Source organism: Cetorhinus maximus, chromosome 19, assembly GCF_964194155.1.
Source record: "Cetorhinus maximus chromosome 19, sCetMax3.hap1.1, whole genome shotgun sequence".
NCBI lineage: Eukaryota > Metazoa > Chordata > Chondrichthyes > Lamniformes > Cetorhinidae > Cetorhinus > Cetorhinus maximus.
In genome coordinates this window covers 86664446-86679603 of record NC_135897.1, presented here as the reverse complement: position 1 = coordinate 86679603, position 15158 = coordinate 86664446, and the positions used below count along the sequence as shown (strand labels likewise).

At 46.1% G+C, this 15158-nt stretch overlaps 1 protein-coding gene across 3 annotated transcripts in view; it reads right to left on the bottom strand.

Annotated features, from left to right (window-relative positions):
- Positions 1-15158, bottom strand: part of p2ry1 (purinergic receptor P2Y1) — a 113421-nt gene that overhangs the window by 17055 nt on the left and 81208 nt on the right. The window lies entirely within an intron of this gene.

Sequence of the window (15158 nt, the reverse complement as noted above, 5' to 3'; positions counted from 1 at the left end):
CTGCTGGTGAAGAGAGGTCCCAAGGCCTTGGATCCCTGGAGCAGGTAAGTCAAGGGTCTTGGGCCGGGAGGGTTTGGGTACGTTTGGGAGAGGGGCAGTTGGAGGGAGCGGGAGGGGGGGGGGGGTGATGGGGTGGGTTTAAGTAAGGGAGCAGGTAGGAAGGGTGGGGAACTGCCCCACAATTGTCAAAAGGCAGCCCCCAAAGAGCAAACCCCCGGTTCCTTCCCACATTTTAACAACTTGACGTGAAAAATTGGGCTTCCCGCTCGCGCCCGGCTGCTCACGTCAAACATTTTATGACACGGGCAGCACATGATCAGGGTCAATTGACATGATAACAAGCCTCATTGACCCTTCATTGTTCGTTTAAATAGGGTGGGTGGGCTGCCGATTTTGGTGCCCGCCCATCACCCGTATTACGGGGCTGAACTCTGGGGGGGTGGTGGGAAGGGCACCCACCCCATTTTATGTGCCCTGAAACATGCCCGTCGGAAGGAAGCAAGTAAAATTCCCTCTGTTTCTCTCTCCGCAGATGATGCCCGACCTGCTCAGTATTTCCAACATTTTCTACTTTTTTTTTTGCAGATTTACAGCATCAGCAGGATTGTGATTCTTAATGGCTGTAGAACTTTTAGCTAGTTCACTCATACTCGTGTAAACTGAGATATAAAGAGCTTGCATTTATATATTGCCTTTCATGATCGCAGGATGTCCTCAGGCATTTACAACCTTTGAAGTATCGTCATATAGAAAGATACAGCACAGAAGGAGGCCATTTGGCCCATTGTGCCTTTGCCAGCAATTTGTTAAGTTCCCTTGCTCTTTCCCGCGTAGCCTTGTGATTCTCTCTCCTTCGAGTATCTATCCAATTCCCTTTTGAAAGTTGCGATTGAATCTGCTCCCAATGCCCTTTCAAGCAGCGGGTTACAGGTCACCACAGCAGGCTGTGTAAAAAATATTTCGTCATGCCCTTCCTTCGTGAATCATCTGGTTCCCGATCCTACTGCCCACTGGAAATAGTTCCTCTTTATTCATTCTTTCAAAATGATTCAAGGTTTTGAACAGCTCTATCCAGGTCTCCCATGAACCTCTTCGCTCGAAGGAGAACAACCCCATTGTCTTTAGTCGCTCCACTATCAACTCAAGTCCGTACCACTAAATCTCCTCAGCGCCCTCTCAAGGGGCACTGGCATCCATGCCAGCGGGATGTTACGGTCCCGCCGAACTGAATGGAGATTTAAATGGCTTGCCGCATCCACTGGGCGGGGGGGTGGGGGGAGATACGCCACAGCAGGGGGCCATAAAATCCTGGCCGTGGTGTCCAGAATTGGATACAAAATGCCAGCTGGGGCCGAAGCAACGATTAATGGAGGTTCCAGCGTAACGCGCTGGCTTATGTACCACACTCCCATTTCAGTTTGCCAATTCAGTGCCCGCTCTGAGCTGTTGAGACTGCCAGTCTAAATGCTGTCACCCCAAAAATAAAAGCACTGTGAAGCCAGATAAGAGTCTGTAGCAGACACAGGACTGGACTCGAATCCCACAACTCAACAAAGCAGCTATTTTGTGGGTTATAAGATTCTGGATTAGGATAAGAGTTCATTCATGCCCTTCAGGGCTGATACCCTGGGCTGAATGTTAAGGGCTGGGGTGGAGGCCTGACCCTCCCCGGCGTAAAAGTCGGTGGCGAACATGTCTCCCACTTGGTTGGCTTGCCCCCGCAGTGATTCTACGGCCGTTGGACTGTTATTTGGTTTGAGGTGGGCCTTCCGCCCCCATCGGGTGACGAATTCCCGCCTCCGAGGGACTGCTAGCCAATCAAATCGTCGACAGGTCTCTTGCCCCAGCAACTGCCGGAACTACAGCGGGGGGCAGCAGGGTTGGCATCATGAGGATTGACATGTTGGGTGAGCGACGACAGAAGCGTGGGGGCGGGATGGTCGGAGTGAAAAGGTCATGTGGCAACACCTTCAGGAATGTGCCCAACCAGAGTTAGTAATACTGGAAGGCTGGGGAGGAGGACAAGAGTACACTCGCCTCACCCCCCCTGCTTATTTTAATGGCTCCGATTGACCTGGGCTTCCTACAGGGATGAGAACTGTTGGATGCCGAACCATCACTCCCAGAACCTCAGTGCTGTGCTTCATGCCAAACGGAGATAAAACGTCACACGGGGAGCGGAATGCCTTCCCAGGTTTTACATTTCATAACTCCTAGCTGTCTCGCATTGAGTGAAGTTGAAGGAGTGTCTAAGCGTTATCCTTTGGACAGTGGCGTTCATGTGACTGGAGAAACAAACACTGAAAGACCACAATTTAAAGGACATCTGAGCTTGAGCCATAAATCACGGCAACACATGCAGGTCTATTTTCACTTCAGCTAAAGTGCTTGCAGCCATTCCTATCATGATACACTCAACAACAACAACAACTTATATTTATGTAGCACCTTTAGCATAAAAATCATCCCAAGCCATTCACAGCAGTGACTTTTTTGGTATCCTTTCAATGTAATCATTCTGTTTTAATGTAGGTCCCATGCAATGTCGAGTTCAGTAACTCCTTTAAGCCAGTGTCGATACATGTCAGTGTACTAGGTTGAGCCTGTATCCACTGGAGTATAGAAGACTGAGAGGCGATCTTATTGAAATAGATAAGACCCTGAGGGGACTTGACAGGGTGGATGCTGAGAGGATGTTTCCCCTTGTGGAGGAATCTAGAACTAGGGGGCTCAGCTAAAAAATTAGCGGTCTCCCATATAAGATGGAAATGAGGAGAATTGTTCTCTCTCAGAGTAATTAGTCTAAAATTCTCTTCCCCAGAGAGCAGTGGAGGCTGGGTCATTGAATATATTCAATGCTAAACTGGAGAGATTTTTGCTACAGGGCAGTCAAGGGTTATGGAGGGCAGACAGGAAAGTGGAGTTGAAGCCACGATTAGATCAGCCATGATCTTATTGAATGGCGGAGCAGACTTGAGGTATCCAAGTGGCCTACTCTTGCTCTTAATTCTTGCGATCTTCTGTTCAATGGCACTTACTGTTCAAATCATGGACTTGCACAGCACAGAATGAGGCCATTCAGGCCATCCTGCCGGTGCCTTTGAAAGAATTAGTCACACAAATAAAGCAGCATTTATTTTTTAGCTCGCAAAAACTTTGACAAAGGAGCTTGAACATTAACCTTGGCTCAGTATTTTTTGCCTTCGAGTCAGAAGGTTGTGGGTTCAAGCCTTACTCCGGAGAGTTGAGCACATAATCCAAACTGACACTTCAGCGCAGTACCGAGGGGGTGCTGCACTGCAGGAGATGCTGCCATTCAGAAAAAAACATTGAACTGAGGCCCATCTTCTCTTGCAGGTGGATGTAAGAGATCTCATGGCAGTGTCTGAAGAAAAACAGGGATTTGGGGCAACCTTTCATCCCTCAACTGATACCAACAAAACAGACAATCTACCTTCTGATGCAAGGTCTTCGACCTGATAAGTTAACTCTGTTTCTCCTGCTTTATCTGCTAAATATTTCCAGTATTTTTATTTCAGATTTCGAGTGCTCACAGTATTTTGCTATTGAAATTTATTTCATCTTTGCTTGTGGGCCTTTTGCTGTGGACACCTGGTTGCTGTGGTTGTCGACCCCATAATCATGACTACACGTCAAAGAATCTATGATCTTATTGGCTGTGAGTCACTTTGGAATGTCCTGAGGAAATGACCAGACATTTGTACAAATCCAAGTTCTTACATTTCAATGAAAGTTCTTCTATGTGAAACAAAGGCTGCTCTGACAATGAGATGCCGGCCCAGAGTGAGCTGACAACAGGCACTCCGAGACGTCCAACAGATAAGGCCCCTTTTCAAGGCAATGTCATCGTTTCAGTATATCCAAGCTGTAAATGATTTCATTGCCTTCAGCAGATCCTCTCACGATGGAAGGATCTGGGGCGGGATTAGCGCGGACGTCCACAGAGCCGGCAGTTCATGTTGGCGTTGCCGGCGCTTGCTGGAACTTCTGCAGCTGCTCCACCTCTGGCTTTCCGCATATTCAGATGTTGCAAGTTCAGCGTAGATAGTCCTCAAAAGGGTTGCTGAGCCACATGTCAGTGCCTGCCTCCGTGTGGGCTGGTCAGAAGCGGTGTTTTTCTCAAGAGAGGTGGTCTACAATGCGGAATTTTGTAAGGCTCCTTTTCAAGGGTGTTCTTATATTGGTTGTGCTGTCCACTTTATGGTCGTTTGCCCTGAGACAGTTCCCCATAGAGGATAGGAATGTATAAGACAGCCTGGAAACATCCACGATCTCAGCACTGGCAGCTGCTTGACTATGGGCTTGTCAGGCAGCTAGGAAAAGGCTGCATTAAGAGGCTCATGTCATGTGAGGAGCTGACTGCTGGACAGAGAACCACCTCATTCACCCCAAGCCGACTCTAAAGATCCAGCCCAAACCCCATAAATCAACCTACCAGGCATGGCCAAAGCGAGATGTCAAACTCGTCAAGAACCCTACTATTGCCTTAGGCCTTATACATAATTTGGCACCACTTTGCAGTTTGTCCTTCCTTCCCGAACTGACACAGAGGTGAATGGAAAACATTCCGCGATCAGATGTACAAGGCTTCAGTAGACGTCCTGGGATACTGCCAAGTGCAAGAACCAAGCCTGGTTTGATGAAAGTGATGAAAACATCTCCCATCTTCTCAAATGGAAATAGCTTCCATATGCAGCCTCACAGTCAATAACCAAGGATCAAGCCTATAAAAAAAATGCTACCTGCATGCTCCACTGTGCTTTAAGAGAAATACAGAATCACTGGTGGAATGCAAAAGCTGATGAAACTGCAACATCTAGCTGAGAGGCAAGACCTTGGTCTTTACAAAGTGCCGAAGACTATATATGGCCCGCACACCACAATCTTCGCTCATAACCTAACATTTGATGCAAATAATCCAATCACTGGTAAGGAAGCCGTAATGGAAAGGTGGGATGGAGGAATTTGCCAAACTCCTCATCAGACTTACCCAAATCTCAGCAGGTTCTCTGCATCAAATTGAGCAGTTGCCTCAGGAAGAAAGTCTGTCTCCTCTTCCTTCCACTGAAGAGGTGATAAAGGCAATCAAATCACCCAAGCCAAGGCAAAGCCCCTGGCCCAGACGGTATTCCAACAGAGATTTGGAAGTCTAATAGTTCAGAGCTTGTTAGCAAACTTACAGCCATCTTCAAGTATACCTGGGATCAGGAAAAGAGTTCCACAGGATCTCAAGGATGCCAACATAGCCAACATCTGGACACGGAAAGGATCCAAAAATATATGCGGCAACTACCAAAGGATAAGTCTTCTCTCAATCGCAGGAAAGATCCTCACAAGGTCGTATTAAATTGTCTACTGGACAGCCTCATAGATGATGCCCTCCCAAAATCACTGTGGTTTTAGGGCTAACCGGGGCAATTGATATGGTGTTTGTAGCAGGACAGACACAAGAAAAGCGCGGACAGGAACATCAGGATCTACAAATGCTGCTCATAGACCTAACTAAAGCTTTTGACAGTGTGAGTTGACCTGGTCTATGGCACTATGGAGCCAGGGTGTCCAAACAAGTTTGTCAAAATCCTGAGCCTACTGCATGATGGTTGGGCGTGTTTGTGCCTGTGCTGAGATGTCCGATGTCTTTGCAGAAATCAGTGGCATGAAGCAAGGATACATTGTGGCTCCCCAACCCTTTAATCTCTTGATTGCCGCAATGTCACCAGAGACACGCCTGCAGACATCAACATTAGGTTCCGTTCAGGTGAGCTCTCCTGACTGCGTGTCTCTACCCAAATCACCGTGGCAGGAATCAGAGAGCTTCTGTATGTAGATGACTGTGTACCAGCTACCCGCAACAAGGGAGACATCCAGAAAATGGCAAACAAATTCCCGATTGCTGCCAAAACCTTTGCTCTCCAAATCAGTGTCCCCAAGACGGAGGTTATGTTTCAGCCAGCACCAGGCGCTTGCTATGAAACACTAGATCTTTTCAAGTAAGGATTAAGCTTTAGCATTAGTTTGACTCAGTGGCAGCCCTGTCCACTTGGAGTTCGAGCCTCACTTTTGACATGAACATCTAAGCTAGACTAGCACATCAGTGCAGTATTGAGGGAGTACTGCTTTTAGGTCTCAAGTCTATTGAGTTCACTAGTCAAGTAAACTCAAATTGCATGCCTTCATATAGATTTGTTAATTGGTGCTCGCTATCAATAACGGAGAGAGGCCAACATAAGAACAAAACATGATTGTTTATTGCAACAGAAGGCAGAGCACTAAATCCTTGCGTGCTCCCACATTCACCTCCAGCTCTAGGCTTCTCATTTACCAGCAGCCCGCATTGCACAGTGATTGGTCAGTACTGTCACATGGGTAGTCCACTTGCATTCTCTTAAAAGGTACATGGTACACCACTTTACCACAACTGCAGTGTTGGAGACACTGCCTTTTTGAGGAGGCGTTAAACTGAGGTCCTGCCTGCCTGTTTGGTTGGAATGTAAAAGATCTCATGGCACTTTCTTGAAGAAGGGAGAATTCTCCTTACTGTCCTTCTCAACATTCCACCCTCGACCAGCAGCCCATTAAACTGATGAACAGATCGTTCAATAGACTGCTGCTTGCAGAACCTTACTAGGCACAAATTGGCTGCAATGTTTGCCTCTGAAAGAGCAATTGAACTTCAAAAGTAGTTTATTGGTTACAAAGGTACAAAGGTGATCCAAGAATGCGAGGCCACTGTGCAAATACAAATCAGATTAAAAGTCTATCAATCTTTAAAACTTCCCATCTGTTGCCTGTGATTCTTGGCTATGAGCTGGGTATTGACGATCAATAAAGGAAACAATCAGCACTTGTACAGCGAAAAGATAAGTTAACATGTTGGAATGAGAGAAATTGTGAGACAAAAGAAATCACAATACATTCGATGAAAGGTCATTGAAAGGTTAAGATTGTTTCTCCCCACAAATGCTGCCTAACCTGCTGTGTATCACAGAATTACTACGCACAGTAGGAGGTCAATTTGGACTCTCATGCGTGCGCTGGCTCTCCAAGCATGCAATGCACCTACAGCCACTCTCCCACCTTCTCCCCGTGGCCCTGCACATTTTTCCTTTTCAGATAATAATCCAATTCCCTCTGAATGCCTCATTTGAATCTGCCTCCACCACACCCTCGGGCAGAGCATTCCAGGTCTTAACCACTCGCTGCCTGGAAGAGTTTCTCCTCATGTCGCCATTTCTTCTTTTGCCAGCTCACCACCACCTGCCCAGGGGCAACTAGGGATGGGCAATAAATGCTGGCCAAGCCAGCGAAGCTCACATCCCGTGAATGAATAAAAAAAACAAATTACCTTAAATCTGTGCCCTCTCGTTCTTGATCCTTCCATCAATGGGAACATTTGTTCCCTTTCTACTCTGCCCAGGGTACTCCATGATTTTGAATACTTGAAAATGTGAGCATTTCCAGCATTTTGTGTTATTATTTCTGATTTCCAGCATCAGCAGTATTTTGCTTTTGTATTAGAGTTACAATCTATCTAGATAATCTTTTACCATGAATATTCACATAATACAATGATATTGGAGTTACTGATTAATCATACTAATCTCCATTAGTCTACAACAGACCCAGGCAGAAGGTTAGGAAAACCCACCGGTGAGGGAAAGCATTACACTCACCACTCAAATTACTCACTTCTGGATCCCAAAATGTTCTTTTCTGAAAAACATCTATCTATTTGTAGCTGAATATCCTTCAGTGGAATGATCAATTGCGGAGGTGATGGAGTAGTGGTATTGTCACTGGACTAATAATCCAGAGACCCAGAGTTATGCTCTGGGGACCCAGGTTCAAATCCCGCCACGGCAGATTAATTCAATGAAAATCTGGAATTAAAATTCTATTGTAAAAACAAACGCTAATGTTCGCTAATAATGAAATCTGCCGTCCTTACCCAGTCTGGCCCTGTGATTCCAGGCCCACAGCAATGTGGTTGACTCTTAAATGCCCTCTGAAATGGCCTAGCAGGCCACTCAGTTGTATCAAACTGCCACAAAGTCACAAAAAAAGGAATGAAACCGGACAGACCGCACGGCATCGACCTAGGCACCAGAAATGACAACGGCAAACTCAGCCTTGTCAACCCTGCAAAGTCCTCCTTACTAACATCTGGGGGCTAGTGCCAAAATTGGGAGAGCTGTCTCACAGGCTAGTCAAGCAGCAGCCTGACATAGTCATCCTCACGGAATCATACCTTGCAGAAAATGTCCCAGACTCCACCATCGCCATCCCTTCAGAGGGTGCCACAATGGTATACAGTCGGGACGGAGTTACCCTCGGAGTCCTCAATGTCATGACTGGACCCCATGAAGTCTCAAGGCATCAGGTCAAACATGGGCAAGGAAACCTCCTGCTGATTACCACGTAATCGCCCTCCCTCAGCTGACAAACCAGTGCTCCTCCAGGTTGAACATCACTTGTGGAAACACTGAGTGTGGCAAGGGTGCAGAATGCACTCTGGGTGGGGGACTTTAATCTCCATCAACAAGGGTGGCTCAGTAGACCACAATTGACCGAGCTGGCCGAATCCTAAAGGACATAGCTACTAGACTGGATCTGCAACAGGTAGTGAGGGAACTAACAAGAGGGAAAAATATACTTGACCTCATCCTCACCAAATTGCCAGCCGCAGATGCACCTGTCCAAGACAGTATCGGTAGGAGTGACCACCACACAGTCATTGTGGAGCCGAAGTCCTGCCTTCACATTGAGGATACCCTCCATCGTGTTGTGTGGCACTACCGCCGTGCAAAATGGTATAGATTTCGAGCAGACCTAATAACTCAAGACTGGGCATCCATGAGGCGCTGTGGGCCATCAGCAGCAGCAAAATTGTACTCAAACACAATCTGTAACCTCATGGCCCGGCATATCCCCCACTCTACCATTACCACCAAGCCAGGGGATCAACCTTGGTTCAATGGAAAGTGCAGTAGGTCATACCAGGAGCAGCAGCAGGCATACCGAAAAATGAGGTGTCAACCTGGTGAAGCTATAACACAGGACTACTTGCATGCCAAACAGCATAAGTAGCAAGTGATAGACAGAACTAAGCGATCCCACAACCAACAGATCAGATCCAAGCTCTGCAGTCCTGCCACATCCACTCACGAATGGTGGTGTATAATTAAACAACTCACTGGAGAAGGAGGCTCCACAAATATCCCCATCCTCAATGATGGGGGAGCCCAGCATATCAGTACTGTCGAAGGAGCCTTGGTGAATTCCTGCAGTGTGTCTTGTAGATGGTACACACTGCTGCTACTGTGCGTCGGTGGTGGAGGGAGTGAATGTTTGTGGATGTGATGCCAATCAAGCAGGATGCTTTGTCCTGGATGGTGTCAAGCTTCTTGAGTGTTGTGGGAGCTAAACTCATCCAGGCAAGTGGGGAATATTCCATCACACTCCTGACTTGTGCCATGTAGATGGTGGACAGGCTTTGGGGAGTTAGGAGGTGAGTTACCCATTGCAGGAATCCTAGTCTCTGACCTGCTCCTGGCCAATATTCATTCTCCAACCAACATCACTAAAAACAGATGATCTGGTCATTATCACACTATTGTTTGCGAGACCTTGCTATAAAATGGTTGAATGGAGAATGCTGAACTCTACTGGGAGTATGTCTCAATGTTTGAATCTGACCCCTTCTCAGAGGAAACAATATCGACCGATGAGAGGGTGATGTTAAGTATCTCTCAAGAGCGTCAAAACACCTGGGACACCTTGATAGAGACATCAGATCTTACAAAAAACAGCAAGAAGGCATGGTCTCTCATACGCAAACTTGGAGGCGATCCCAAGAAAGCTGCCCAACATCCAAATGTGTCTGCAAACCAAGTTGCACATCAATTGCTCCTAAATGGAAAAATCGACAACTAGATAGGAAGAAGTACAGCGATGACCCTGGCTTCACTGGACCATTCACCATGGAAGAGCTGGAAACTGGTATATCTAGTCTAAAACACGGGAAAGCAATTGGTCTTAACAACATAGCAACGGAGCAGATAAAGCATTTTGGACAGCAAGCAAAGAAATGGCTCCTACAATTGTTCAACCACTGCCTTGCAACACACAAGCTTCCACTGCCTGGCAACACACAAGCTACCTAATATTTGGCAGAAAGGACATGTGATAGCATTATTAAAGCCCGGAAAAGATCCCTCAGATCCTAAGAGTTTTCGACCAATTTCACTGCTTTGCCACACCAATAAACTGTTTGAACGCCTGATACTCAATAGGATAGCACCAACTGTAGATGAGAAGATCATTCCAGAGCAAGCAGGTTTCCGCCCCGGCAAATCAACAACAAGCCAACTGCTCAACCTCACACAACACATCGAAGATGGTTTTGAGCAAGGGATGGTAACAGGTGCTGTTTTTGTAGACCTGTCAGCAGCATACGATACAGCGAACCATAGACGTCTCCTCTGCAAGATCCTAGAGATGACAAAAGATATTCACTTAACGGAGCTGTTAGAAAGCATGCTTCAGAATCGCTGGTTCTATGTTGAACTAGGTGGGAAGCACAGCAGGTGGTGTATTCAGAAGAATGGTCTTCCTCAGGGAAGCGTGCTTGCACCGCTGCTGTAAAACATCTACTCGAATGACCAACCTATAGACGTTGTCACACGCCGTTTTATATATGCTGATGACTTATGTGTCACTGCCCAAAGCACTGATTTTAACACCATGGAGAAAACGCTTTCTGAGGCCTTGGAGGGACTAACATCCTACTATGAAGAAAACCACCTTCCCACAAACTCATCAAAGACGCAAGTTTGTGCATTCCACCTCAGAAACCGTGAAGCCAAACGCCAGCTTAAAGTAACCTGGTGTGGAGCAACACTGACGCATTGCGAGCACCCTATCTACTTAGGAGTCACCCTTGACAGATGCCTCACCTTCAAGAACCACATCGAAAAGACAAAGGCAAAAGTAAGCGCACGAAACAACATCCTGAATAAGCTCACTAACATAAAATGGGGAGCAAGCTTGAAAACATTGCGAACCAGTGCACTTGCTCTTTGCTATTCCACTGCCGAATACGCCTGCCCTGCATGGGAAAGGTCTACTCATGCTAAGAAGATGGATGCCGTTCTGAATGCAAGCTGCCAACTTATCACAGGTTGTTTAAAACCAACAAACACCAACAGCCTATATATCCTGGCGGTATCACTCCCCCTGATGCAAGAAGAACGGTAGCCAGCAAGAAATAGCGACTCGGTCAAACATCAGATGAGAGGCACCCTCTACATGGTCATACACCTACACCCAGCCGCCTAAAGTCAGGGAAGAACTTCATGAACAACGTTGTTCCATTACAATCAACCCCATCTGAAACCCGCATCGCCTTGTGGAAAGACCGGCTCGCCAGTCTCGAACAACCACCAGCGATGGAAATTCTACCGGATGAAAGCCTTCCCCCAGGAGCTAATTGCAACTGAGCAACCTGGAAGTGCCTTAACAGACTTAGGACTGGTGTAGGTCGTTCAAAGGCGTCACTAAGCAAATGGGGATATACAACCAGCCCGACAACTTGTGAATGTGGAACTGACTATGCAGCATCTCCTGCCATGCCTATCGCTAGAGGAACCCTACACTGTTGGTTAAATGGTTTGCTTTCAATTTGGGCTACTTTTGGACTTCTAAAAGCTTTTCAGTTTATGCCAGGCGGTAGCAGAGGATGGAAGAAAGCAGATATAAAAAAATTCCTGTTTGCAGTAAAGTGCCTCAACGCCATGTAGCAATCCACAGCCTCGACCTTGTCACACTGTTGTTTCTGCAGTCCAAACAGTATGCTGACTGGCCAAGGTGGCAACAATTTCTCTGGTCACTGTGCAGCATCATCATATCTGAAAATGATTAAGTGTTCAAGTGGAACTCAGTTTGCATGCTTGGCATAGTTATTAAAAATATCATGGCACTACTAGAGGGCACAGAATCCTCCTGGTATGTTAGCCAACAATTCTCCCATAACAAAAAACACATTATTTAGGTTTTTTACTGATTTTCTGTTTGTTGTATGTTGCAAATTGACTGCTCTGTTGAGCCTAAAAACCAACAATGACTGTACTTCAAAAGTAATTCACTGGTTTAACATTGCTTTTTGGGACATGCTAAAGACGTGACACAATGTTGTACAAATGATAATTAATTCTCTGCTGTGTGCTGCTAATATTTCTGCATATTAAACTGACATGTAAAAAATAAAAAAGGGGCGAGTTGCTAATTTGTAGGCAGGGGTAGTATACAGGGAGGGAGCCGGGGAAGGGGGTAACATAGGAAACTGGAGCAGGAGGAGCTACCCGGCCCCTTCAGCCTGCTCAACTATTCAACGAGATCATGAATGATCTACCTCAACGCCACCATCCCACACTATCCCCAAAAACCCGTGATTCCTTTAGTGTCCAGAAGTCTATCGGCCTCTGATTTGAATATGCTCAACAACTGAGGATCCACAGCTCTGTGCAATAGAGAATCCCACAGTTCTTTAAGTGAAGAAACTTCTCCACATCTCAGTCTGAAATGGATCCCCTCTTATTCTGAAACTGTGACCCCCCTATCTCTCGGCACCTCAGTACAGAAAACATTCTTCTAGCAGCCATCCTGTCAGAATTTTAAGAATTTTATATGTCTCAACTGAATTACCCCTCATTCATTTAAACTCTAGGGAATATAGGCTTACACTATATTAGTCTCTCCTTATAAACTATCCCTTCATCACAGGATCCAGCCCAGTGAATCCTCATTACATTCTCTCTGAGGCAAGCATATCTTCTTTCAGCAAGGACAGCAAAACTGTACACAGTACTTCGGGTGTAGTTTCGCCAATGCCCTATATAATTTTAAGACTTCTTCACTCTTTTGTCCCAATTGCATTGTAATAAAAGTTAACTTGCCTTTGCTTGGACGGTCAGAGTAGGATGCGGATAAGTGAGGGTAGAATTAGGTTTGCTTTAAATATTAGCACCTGAGGTTAAACCCGCAGAAAAAAGTGGATTCCACCTGAGACAGTGAATTCCCGAGTTTCCTTCAGTTCTATGAAAGCATCGGAATGGTAAAAACGCAGTGGAATTTTGCGTCAGCAGGATTTTACAGTCCCGCCGAAGCGAATGGAGTTTAGAATGGCTCACCGCATTTTACAGCCCCGTCCCCAGCATTAATATTCCTGGAATGAGCAGATTGCCTCCTAAAGATAAACTGTGACATGGAGCCACTGGAGGAGATAGAAACAGAAAATTTACAGCACAGAAGGAGACAATTCAGCACATCATGTCTGTGTCAGCACATTTATAGAAGGCATTAGAACTGGTCAAAGAGGGGGATTTTACAGAGGATCTTAAAGGAGGACACAGAGAGAGAGAGAGATTAGTGGTGATCCTTTAAAAGGGAAATTCCAGAGCTCAGGGTCTAAGCAGCTGAAGGCAATTGCAATTAAAAGTCAGGAATTAGAATTCTTTCAAATGCAGTCTGATTGTGGCTGTGGCTGAACTCCTCTGCATGAGCTGCTGGAGATGGGGGAAGAATGAGTGGCCGGAATTGGAGATCTCAGAGGGTTGCGGGGCCATACCAAGCTACAGAGATAGGCAGAGACATTGCTATGAAAGGGTTTGAAAGCAAGGATGACACCTTAAAGCCAAGCCATTGACAGGTCAAGAGCCAATGCTAGTCCGTGAGCACAGGGGAGATAGATGAATGGGACTTAGTGTGAATTAGGTGTAGGCTGCAGAGTTTTGAATGAGCTCCAGTTTACAGCAACATAGAATGCTGGCTAGTTTATGGAGCAGATGAGCTGAAACAGGGGCTGAGACAGGTGATGTTAGAGAGATGGGGATGGTTTCAGAAAATCAGTTCAAGACCAAATAGCATGCTTGGTTTGCGAACGGTCTGGTTCAGCCGCAGACAGTGGCCAGGGGGAGCGATCAGATAGGGAACAGAGCTCATATCACTAATTTGCTTCACAACAGTCATTACATCTTGAACTCATGCATTAAACTAGTAAAATTCCTTTACTCTCCATCATCTACTGCAACTCATGCAGAGGAATTCACCCACATCCACATTCAAACTGCATTTGAAAGAATTTTAATTACAAGGCATTCATTTTGGAGAACATTCTAAATATGAACAGACATCTATGGGCCAAATTTATGCCTTGTAATGCCAACCCTAACCCTTTAATTTGAGTAATTGCCTTGCAGAAGGCTCCATTATCTTGCATTTGGTTCCATGGGCATGACTGTTAGTCGCAACTCTCTCACACTGTGGCATTTTTTAGTGTAAAGTGAAAGTGAGCAAATTTGAAAGAAGGTGTCAAATGATCTGAGAAACCACAGGAACCACATTGGGATACTGGGTCGCTGAGGGGAAATGTAGGGTCAAGGTTATTCACTGGCCGAAGACCACACAAACAGAAATGGATAAAAGTCCACTGACCCACATATTAATAAGCTCACCTCAGTTTGCAGCGAGCTTATTAATTAAGCATCCTTTCATTTCAATAAAGGATTGCCAATGAACACTTGAAATGCTGCTCCACCCAAAATATCAGAGGGTCATAGAGCAGAGAAGGAGGCTGTTCAGCCCATCTCAAGAACATAAGAAATAGGAATTGGAGTAGGCAATTTAATCCTTCGAGACTCCTCCGCTATTCCACCAGGTCGTGGCTGATCTACTTCAGCTACCCCCTTCCTAGAGCATCTCTATATCCCTCAAATCCCCTAGTAGGCAAAATCTATTGGCCTCTGCCTCGGACATACTCAATGAGTGAGCCTCTGGGGCAGAGAATTACAAAGTTTCACAACCCTTTGAGTGAAGAAATTTCTCCTCATCTCAGTCCTAAATGGCCGACCCTTATCCTGAGACTGTGACCCCCCACCCCCCAACCAATGTCCTGGAGAGAATTTTCCAACTTGTCCGACTCCCCAACATCCCTAGCTCCAGCTCTTCCCCCCTCCCAAAGAACTGTGCATTGTTTTCAATAGTTCATCCAATTGCCCCTTTGAACCTGCTTCCACTAGACTCCCAGTCAGCCCATTCATGATCACAACTCATTTGTGCAGAACAAAAAAATCTCTGCTCCG